An 11162-nucleotide genomic window follows, 5' to 3' on the forward strand; every position below is an offset into this window, starting at 1 on the left:
AATCCAAGTGGTCATATGAATTTTAATTATATAGAATAGTTGATGTGGAATTCCTTCGTTAAATATTTGACGGCTTTGAATATTTTTCGTTTTGTGACCCAAAACCACCGCATCGCTCGTCAAACTTTCATAAAACTTTTTGACTGTTAACTGAGCTTCTAGTTTGAATTTAAATGAATCGTATATATAATTATGGAATTGGAAATTGTGGTGCTCCACTTATGTAACAATCAAATTATTTAATTGTAATCCACGAATTTCACATCATTTATTGTGTCGTGCTTCCGCTAGATATTAAATCATAAATATAGATTGTTTGTATACATTTCTGTTAGAGAACTTTTCTAGGAAATATTAAAAACAAATTGACCAAGAACAGACCCGTGCTCACACGCATTTTAGGCTTTCTATTTTATCAGATAAAATCGTCAATAAGAGACGTGAAAGTCTTTGAATATACGGCCAGTCATTCATTAGTTTCAATGAAATTTTCGCTATCTAATGCATTTGCAATCTAACTACTTCTATAGGACACACACGCGTTTCTGAATTAGAAAAACTAATCATTTACATATCGACATAATCGCCAGTAACAGATCATCAGTATACTACAACAATTATAATTAGTAAATGAACATGCTAAAAAAATTAATAAATACAATTTCACCGACAATTGATAAACCTGTTATACCACAACTTACTTTGTCTATCATCCCTAATCTATAGTCATTGCGGAGTAAATAAAATAAAATCATTATACCACCACCTTTGTTAGTTTTTCATTAACGGATTGTACACAATTAAGCTTACCTATAAAACACATCCCCGAGGTCGACGGTTCGTATCCCGGCTGTGCATCTACTATAGGACTATTATTGGACTTTATATCTATATATTCATTTAACATGTCATGTTTGCCTATTGTTTGTCACATTTAAAATTGTATTTAGTGATTTTCTATTTTTACCGATGTAACAGTGTGCCAAGCGTTGGCAAGCTTTTTTATCAATAAAAAAAAACAAATTCGCTCGAACGGTGAAGGAAATCATGGTAAGAAAGGCTTGCCTAAGACCCAAAAAATCGACGGCGTGACTACTTGCTTTATCGACAAATAATCATGAAAGGGATACAGAAGTGTGAGGGCCTAGACCTAAAAAGTATGTACCGTCACTGACTTATTTTTATTTTAAAACGTAAATGTACTTATTCAATTATCAGAAACAAGTAAATAACACAATTTAATACCTTTAAATGTAATTTAAAAACAGCTTTGTGGATAATGTCTCCCTTGCTAGAATGTTTCACTTCACTTGACATTGATAAAGTATTACATATACATATGTAGATCTAATACAGGTACCCTAGATCACTCTTCGGTTATTTAAGCTTTTGTATTTCAACGCTCAAGTTGCAATATGAAACCTCTTCCGATGAGTAGCTTTTGTTGGAAATGTGACTGGAAAAAACTTACGCGAAAAAATGATTATTTCGTAAAAAACCATAAATTTTTTTAGAACATTACAATACACGACAATACAATACAGCCGATTAAAACTCTGTTACCACCAACCACAGACAAATAATAATCTTCTTTGAGGTTTCATATCACACAATGTGACAGAATGGTGTCCTACATATAAAAAAAGAAGTATAGAAAGAAGGAATATCGTAGATGGTAAAATGATATTTGATTAGCTTGACCGACTTGAGAATGGAGAAACCTTATAGTATACTTGAAAGCGATAAAAGATATGAATTTTCTTTAAAAATATTCCTAGTTGGATTGATTATTTTCAATAGATTTTATTTTAAAAACATTTCTAGCATAGGTCCTGTATGAGTAAGTCTCATTGATAACTTAACAAGATACACGGCTTCTGTGCTAGTCTGAACCTAATTATGATTACTAATCATTATTTAGTTAATCAAACATTGTATCATTAAGCACTAAAACACGGATACAGTTTCTAGTTGAAAATTAAAATAGTCAAAAATTTTTAGATAGAACTGTTAAAAAAAGGTATTTTATTTTCTATCTCCAACCTCGACTACTTTAGCAAAGAGAACATATTTTAATTGGACGTTGTAGACTTAAGTAATGATTCCCGAGAACAGTTTTTAATTTATCAACACCTCGTTGTCACCTCAGCCGGGATTCTTAAGAAAACCGATAAAATTTATCAACGTCCCAACGTAACAAGCTATAAAAATTTTCACCTTCTATTAATTCCTTTGAAATTTTCCACCCATTGAAAATGTTTACCCTCAATTGACATTTTCTTCGTAAATAATTTTCATTTGAGAATTCATTTTCGTGAGTTTAAAAAAAGAATCGGTTTACAATTCCCCCGGCCTATTCATGTAAATTCTTAAGATGTTTTTTCAAGCATCAAATGAATATAAGGAGACTAAAGAATGTTATAAAAAGGTGTTTACATAGTAATTAATCATCAATATTGGTTTAATAACTTAAAGTTTCTTTTATAATAATATAAATTATTTTTTATAGATTACGATCATAAAGATATATACATATTTATAGTATAGAAATTCGTATAACATATTATATATATATATATATAATATATGGTCGTGTCAATGGTTTACACAAGCAAACTATTATTGACGCCTTTGGCAAGAACGCAAAGGCTTATAACAGCGTGCATTAAGTATCTATGGATCTTGTGATGGTCATTTAATGACATAAGGCACGGGGCATACATAGCTAATTTCTTTCATATCACATTTACATAAATAATATCTAAATTTTCTTTACATGCAATTAGATGATAGGCGTTCTATATATACAACAAGATTTAAGGTTATTTGAATCAATAAACGGTTCGGTTTAATAAAGCCATACGTACCTAGATTTATCTCAAATAAAATGGCATACAACCGTCGTATGGATATTTTAAGAAGACAAAAGAATATATTGACTGCGTACGTAATATATACTTTCAATACAAGCACAAAATGCTCACGAATTCATTTTAAAATATTCAAACAACAAAATCGATTCTTGGTGTATACGACGAAATAATTCCCCTTCCACATGTCTTACACTAGTTACGCTCGGCAGTTGGAAAAGCGGAAACTCCAATTAACATAAAGTACCATAAGGGCAGGCTGTAATAGCACAGGTTGTTTTGACAGTAACAATTTGTACCAGAAATTACATCACGGGTAAGCGTACCATAGGTGCCCCTACAATAAGTTTGATAAAGTCTATGTTCTTGTATGATAAAACACAGCGCGTGAGTGTATGTGTATATTAAATATATGGTACTACTATTGATTTATTTTGTATTTTTTATATGTAAACTACATAATGACTGAATAGCCTCTAAATATTATATATTAAACAGCACTAAGAGGTGGCAGCTTACTCGCACAAAGAATTAGTCTAGCAGTCTAGCTATTCAAAGGGGGAACGCTGCCAGTATCTTCGGAACCTTGCCTAAAGGGACTCCTTTTAAAAATATTATTTAGTTATTACATTTTAAGTATAATTATGCATATTTTTATGTATTATGTTATTTATTTAGTGTAAAAAATAAAAATTAAGAAGGAGAAAAAACGTCATTGGATATAATCATTCTTTGTACATTTATTGATTAATGTATATGTATATATACATGTGTGTGTGTGTATGTATATATATATATTTTCTTTTATTTTATTTTTTTTTGTCATTCGGTTTGATATGTGTATGTTGTTTAGTTGATATTTAGTGTAAATGCTGTGTACAGATACATATAATTGGAAGTCAGATTTTTAAATGTTGTTTAGTGTGTAATAATTTTATGTATGTAATCAATCTGTTTTCTGTTTTTGTACCTAAATGTGAAAATAAATAAAAATAAATAAATATAATATTATAACTAAGAACTGTAAAGTGAATTCCTTAAAATATTAGTTATTTATTTGTGTCAGGTTATATCCATATGTAGTTAGAGTTAGTAACAATTCAGTCTTAGTTTATATAAAACAAAATCACAATATGTTAATTCCGTTAAGATGCGTCTTGGCGCATGCTTATGAATGTCAAAAAAGATTACAAAAATGTAAAAGAGCAAGACTACGCCATGGCTATATTAGTATTGGTCATGAACCAACCAATATTTTAAGAAATGCGTGTTCTAAAAAAACTGTAGTAAATGACACATCTTATAGCAGGGCAGCAGGAACCTTATAAAGATGTGACATTCTGATATGAAGCATACGACTGAGAAATTATCTTCATCCTACTAGCTCAATTATCATAGTCAGCAAAAAGCTTTATTAATGTAAAAAATATTAAAATGTAAGTTAAAACCTCATCATTACAGCAGGCTTTTCTAGAACTTTCTTTAAATATTAAGGTTCTTTGTGGTGGAAGAAAATAATGACTATACAACTATAGTAAAACTGTTTTGATGAAAAAAATATTCTCACTAGTGAAATCATTTTCAATATCTTCTTTAGATTTTAAAGCAACGCTTAGTATTTTTCTTAAGAATTCCCCTCGGCTTAGATTTGCTTTGTATAACGAATTGAAATATACAAAATATAAAATTAATATTATTTTATTTTCTCTACGTGAGCTTGAAATAGTTAAGGTATTATTATTATAACTTATTAAGTTTTTAAAATTTCTGACACATTTTTTATTTTTCCGCGGTTTTAATTAAAGTATTTCACTGGAATTTACGAAAGCTGTTTGAAGACTTTAAAGGTTTCAATGTGCGACGCATTGTTGATTCCAGGTTAACATTTGTCCTCTTAAATTCTAAATCCATGCATATCGATTTTAAGCTTTTTAAGTTTTTTTAGGGTTCACGAAAAAAATAGTTTTTTCTGGGGCCTTTATCTTCCATTATCTTAAAACCAATATATCTACGTAAGACTGAACCCGACAAGCGACAAATAATCCTGTCACGGGCACGTCATGTCGCGTAATACTCGAATAGGCGAAATTACAGCCACTTGATAGATTGTGGGCGAAATGGTGCTGATGTACGAGAATAATAATATGTAAGAGATGTGTGGGCTGAGTACGTCACTGGGCTTTTCATTTCTCTTAAGATAATATAAGAAACAGGAATACTTTAAAATAATTCAAATGTCATGGATTTCCTCACTGTTAAAGTATCGTAATACAGCGACGAAATTCTGCTTTGCCACAAGGACGGTTTTTTTTTAATAGAGCAGGGGGCAAACGGGCAGGAGGCTCACCTGATGCTAAGTAAGCTATTAATGACTACATATTGTATACATTAGAAATGGTCCAAAGCTACAAAAACTTAAATATTACTGATTGTATGCTTGCGATTAGGTTTGTTTAACGAATATAACTTTTGTTATACGAAAAAGTATAAAACTGAACCTAGTTTTGTGAACCATGTGCTTGAATCGAATCTTTTTATTTTGCAAAAAACTTTGTTGAAATATTTGAAGATGTTTTGTTGCTCTTACGAAAAGTTAGAAGGTCTCCCTTGTGGATAATAACCACCATGCTCTGGTTTCACAGAACATTGTATTTTGTATAAATGGGAAAATTTTATTTCAATTCGAACATTTCGGAATATTCTTCAGGCGTGCTTATATACGTATATATTACAATAAGGTCTTCTGACTGGTAGAAACTATTTGTCTATTAAAAAAATTGAACACATTTTGTTAATAGACTAATCTACGGTAAAATTTATGAAACTAATTTAGTATGATTTACCAACCAAGTGTGTTATACCTACAACTAAAAAGTACGGTTTAAAGAAATAACAATAATGCTAAAATACATATTTTATTCAGTTAAATCACATGATCACTTTGAAATCAACTCTAGCGCCTGTTCGGTATCGCGACCAGCACACAAGGTGAAAGGCAAACCGTTCCCAATTTTTATATTAGTTACAGTTAAATTAGATGGAGCCAATTATTTTTAATTCCAAGTTTCCTTCCATATTCTAGGTTATCCGATATTTTATAATCAGCTTTCCTAGAGAGCTTCTGTTATCTTGATCACAGCGTTTGTTAAGCACAAACTGACCTCTTGTCATTGCAAATATCACAAAGCCGAATACTGCATACGTACAGCATATATTGATGAAAGTATTCTGTGTCAGCAATTGATGAAAGTATTCTGTGTTAGTTGGCTGTTAATAATCAGAGTCGAAATTTAGCGCAAACTATAATGTTGTATGTATGTATGTGTGGACTCAGTTTTCGCACATTTGGTCCGTTGTGTGTAATTGTGGCTAATTAAGCCAATCCTTCGTGCACTTTGCAGTGTTTACAGAGCGACCTCACAGCTCCGAGGAATTCTGGTCGTTGGGAAGTCATAGCCAAGCATTCTACGAATACGTGAGTGACTGCTTACTTTGTGCTGAAAGAACATCTTCACAAGGGACTGTCTGTCGCAAGGACAAAGAGATGTTTGTTAAGGAATCAGTGGCCCGTATATTGTCCCTATCATTACTTTGAGTTAAATTCTGTTGAGGCTTTGAAGTCGTTTTGTTACTAGGTATACTGTTGGTAGTGCTATGTTAAAAATACATTAAACTTTGGGGTGACACACGGAGCTAACTCTCGTCTCTGAATGTTACTTTAATTTATTTTCTTATGTTTTTAGAAAGTTTGTGCCCCGCCTTGAGATTCGCACGTTATATATATGTCACAGCCAGCTTAATCAGCCCTTTAATTAACGGCCTAGCCGTTTAACTAACGGCCTGAAAGATATTCAGCCGTACCATTTTTTTACAACATTTAATAAACTGGCTGACTTATGCTTAAGCCATTCGTACGATAGAGCCATTATTTAACAGTAATAAAAAAAGACGAAACATAATAAGACATTAAAAATATTACTTTTAAAATTAAATTTCTTAAAATTTACATTACTATTGTCACTGCACTCTTCCATCATACTTGTTATTTTTCATGATAGTTTGGAGAACACTATCAAAGTTGTGATTTGCCGACGCCATATTGACAGTTTGAATAGTTTCTAATTAAGTTTAAATTAACAGTCAATAGGCAAGTAATGAAATATCATCGATCTAAGTCATTTGCCTAGCTGTTTGATCAACTAGCTGAACATCTTTCAGGTCTTTAGTCAAACGTCGTCGTTTAGTTGTTAGTAGACTGTTAATTGAACGGCTGTTTCAGCTAGTTCGCTGCGACATATACATAAGCTCTTCCAAGATAAACCAATTTAATTTAAATTTTGTACGCAAATATACAAAATTGACCCTCGGGATAAAAATTAACCTGAACAAGTGTTAACAAAACGGCTATGTGGAAAACCGATATAAAAAATAATAGGCCCGTAAGGGATAATGGACAGATTTTCACGAGCAAAGGGTAATATTTTGATCCCCGTTGGGCTGTTTCATACAAGTTTATAATATCACCGTTGTGTTTTGTTTTAAAAGCTGTGGCACATATATAAACTGGTTTGTTGCCTTTGTCTTTCGAAGGTAAAATATAGACTCTTTCTATGTCTCTTTCCATCCAGTAAGGTTTACTATGCGATAAAAAGAGAGGATAATATTTTTAAAATTTCCTAAGTAGAATGCTTTAGTATTTAAACAAAAAAGAATACCTTAGTATCGTGTAACTATTTCAAAATATTAAAAAAAGGATTACATATTCCTAAGTAGGGAAAGAGTCCAAACCCAAGGAAATAGATGAGAAAAATTATTGTGTGTGTGCGAAACTAACTAACTTCTAACTTTATCTTAAAATAACTAGATGTTCAAAAATAATATAGCTATTAAAACCATACGATTCTACAAGAGTGTATAAAAAATCTCAAACTAAGGAACTTAGAATCTCCTCAGTGCCTGTATAAACCTCATTTAAAATAAAACGTAACGATAAAATAAAATGCTGATCCATTAAACCAAGAAACCCCATTACAGTAATTCTGACGCTGACTTCAGTAGTTTTTTAACTTACAACCGTTAAGATAAGATTTTGAAATAAACGGTTTACATTTACTTTATTGCTCTAAAATAATCTTTTAAAAGTGTTTCATAGTGTTCCTTCTGGCTTAAAATGTTTGTATATATTTCAAATTTTACATTGGTTAATTCAAAATATTGTTTGAACTAATCAAATTTCCTTTGTATGTACGTTATCACATGGTCTTACGCTGAACAAGACGTAGAAACCTTCATAATTGACACCCAAAATACGATGACACGTGGAATGTTAGACAAAGGTGACTTATTTATCAAAAAGAAGGTGAGACCGGGTAAGACTTACATAGGGTTGAAGCGCCTCTGGATTATTATTATTATTAGACTGGAGTAGAGGTAATAATAATTATTAATGACAATTTAATTTTATTTAAATCTAAGCAGTCACTACTCACTAGCAAAATATTCGGGACTACTCTATGGAAGCTTTTGACAGCTTCGTTTTGGGTGCGAAACACGCGAGGAGAATGTTCATTGCATTTTGACATACAGGAGCCATAGTTGATCAACATATTAAGAGATTTCTTACTATATAAATGTATTCTATTGTGAAATATATAGCGCTGATGACTCCATAAGCTTAACATCTATCTCAAAAGCCTTATGCTTTTTATTTATTAAGTTATTTAAGTGGGACATATTTAGATTATATACTTATAGAATTCGTTAATCAACATAATAATCGTTAAACGTAATTTCCTCTAAATTTGATTTAATTAGCTCAAGAACCCTAATGACTAATTGAAGATTAAAGTTGGTGGCGTTTGAATAAGTAAAGCACGATAGCAGGAGTAGGTATACTGCCAGAATTAAATGTACATTGTCAGAGTGACATATTTTATAACTATATAGTTTTCTATGTAACAATTTTTATGTATTAGTCCAACCATGTAGGTATAGAATATTGTATTGCTTGACATTTTACCAATTATTAATGAAGTAATTGTACTTAGATTAATATAAGCCGATCATCTCCTTATAAAAGCAAGTAATAATCCTATGAAATTAAAATTGCATTTCAATGACGAAGCATGATATTTCATTCAAGATAATACGCGGTAAATCCAAAGCCGTCATTATGACACCCTCGTAGAAGCTAAAGCCATCACATCGTTATTCTCGTATTAAAATCGCGACGACATCGAAACGATTTCACCTCTTCGGTCGTTAGCTCATGTCTGAGCACCGTGGTCGGCATGGAAACATCTGGACTTTTTCCGCTGGTTTCTGTCTAACGCCTCTCTTAATTGAGGTATAGATTTGAGGGCCATGACTCTCTCACTTGATCGATCTACCTGGTTGGTTAATGGTCACGAGATCGTTTGTTTTCTCTATTGCAAACCACGATTACCACATGTTTATTCTTACATACCCATTTTTGAAGGTTCACTTCTGTTTGAAAGGCACCTATCGTATCGATTTTCACAAATTCTGAAGTGTCAAGGATAAATTTAAATTAAAGGATAATTTATTATCATCTCTATATGTCATTTATTTATAACTGTATATTATTTTACCTTAAAAAAATATATTTAGTGTTTTATTTATTTATGTTTCATTTTCTATATAAGTTATGCGTCAATTTGACAACTGGACCTGCATTTTTTCACAATTTAATAAATAAAGTGACAGCAAATTGAAAAGCTCATTGAATCAATAGGGTTATTACTTGTGGCGTAACGTTCATCGAACAACCATCAACGATTTGCAAAGAACTAAAAAGCATAATTCCTAATTTTAACCATGTCAATTACTCACTAAGTATTTTGTATTCTAAGTATGAATCGTATTTAAACAACGTAAATAAGACCTCTCAAGCTTAATAATTTATATTGACACAATTCGTGTTCCATTTATTAAAGTCATACTTGCTAAATTAAAAATAGCCTCTGAATCACATAGAATGAATACAAATATGAAAAGGAAATAAGTTCTAACTAAAGTTAATTTTATATTACCTTTGAATGTATTATAAGCCTCATTGTGTATTTCTTACAAAATATTTGTGAATAAAAAAATACATTATAATAAAATAATAATAATTTTATTACTGTGCGGGATGAGAACCATTTTAAATTTTGGTTATATTATACGAAAAGTTTAAATGTTTAAAAAAAGTAATTAATTATTTTTTAATATCAGCAGAACTGAGTGATAATTAATCATGCTATCCATAATTTAAAATTAAAATATTTTATATATGTTTTTACCGAATTGAGTAAGACTTATTTAATCTATTATCAATTTTTACTTGAAATTACTATGCATATATTAAAATGGTAATTTTTATATACTTACCACTTATAGAATAATTACACTTCACTTTAACGTCACTACGTAATCGCCAACTTCGCTTAGAAACAAAGACTGCGTGCACACTGCCCCAAGTCTCAAACGATACTGCCGCACAGGACCCAACTTAATTCAGTCTTCCAGCATCATATACCAATAGACAAAATATAGATAACTTGTCTTTGTCCATTTAACAAATATCTTTGGGTCGAGCTTGGGACGGTAACATGTACGATACTAACTAATAATATGATTTATCGACAAAAGGCATATGCGAGTCCTTTATAGATTCAATTGGAATTCGATTTTTAAATTTCCTGTTTAGTTATTTAACTAACACTCGGGGTAGAGAAATGTGGAAAAGTAGAGAAAATGCCTCATAAGACATATGTTATTTTGCTTTGCTTTTGCAATGGATTCCAACTACGCAAAGGCGTGATTAAATTAATGTCTACTTTTTATTTCACTGTTTTTTTATTATAAGTTCTTAAATAACGTGTATTCTTAAAAGAATATAAGAAAATATGACATCACAAATGTTACACACATACATATTAATTATATAGAACAGAAGCAATGGAAGGAAAGCTCAAAATGGAAAAAACTAAACAAGCAACCACAAAATAAAAAAAAATAACTACAAAGTAATCATAAGTACTAAATAGATACTTAAACCTCATAAATAGCATGATTATTAAAGTAACAGTTGGAAGATTGTTGTAAAATTGTATATCAATGTTTTCATCAAGGTTAGTAATTAAGTTGTAAGAGCAAGATAGACTATTCACTAGACCATTAAGAGTAGCAGATAAACGAGCCATGTGTTTTGAGTCCTTAAACTACGATTAATCAATGGAATGTTAAGTACGACTGTAATTTCTATTATTTACACACTAAATTTTGCTA

The 11162-nt window shown here is 30.9% G+C and overlaps 1 protein-coding gene across 1 annotated transcript in view; it reads right to left on the reverse strand.

Annotated features, from left to right (window-relative positions):
- Window positions 1-10370, reverse strand: part of LOC110996911 — a 35397-nt gene extending 25027 nt beyond the window's left edge. Inside the window, exon 1 of the mRNA XM_022264812.2 lies at window positions 10263-10370. The gene's annotated coding sequence lies outside the window, so the exon portion shown is untranslated. The remainder of the gene's footprint in view (window positions 1-10262) is intronic.
- Window positions 10371-11162: the final 792 nt, after the last annotated feature.

This window comes from Pieris rapae, chromosome 11 (genome assembly GCF_905147795.1).
Source record: "Pieris rapae chromosome 11, ilPieRapa1.1, whole genome shotgun sequence".
NCBI lineage: Eukaryota > Metazoa > Arthropoda > Insecta > Lepidoptera > Pieridae > Pieris > Pieris rapae.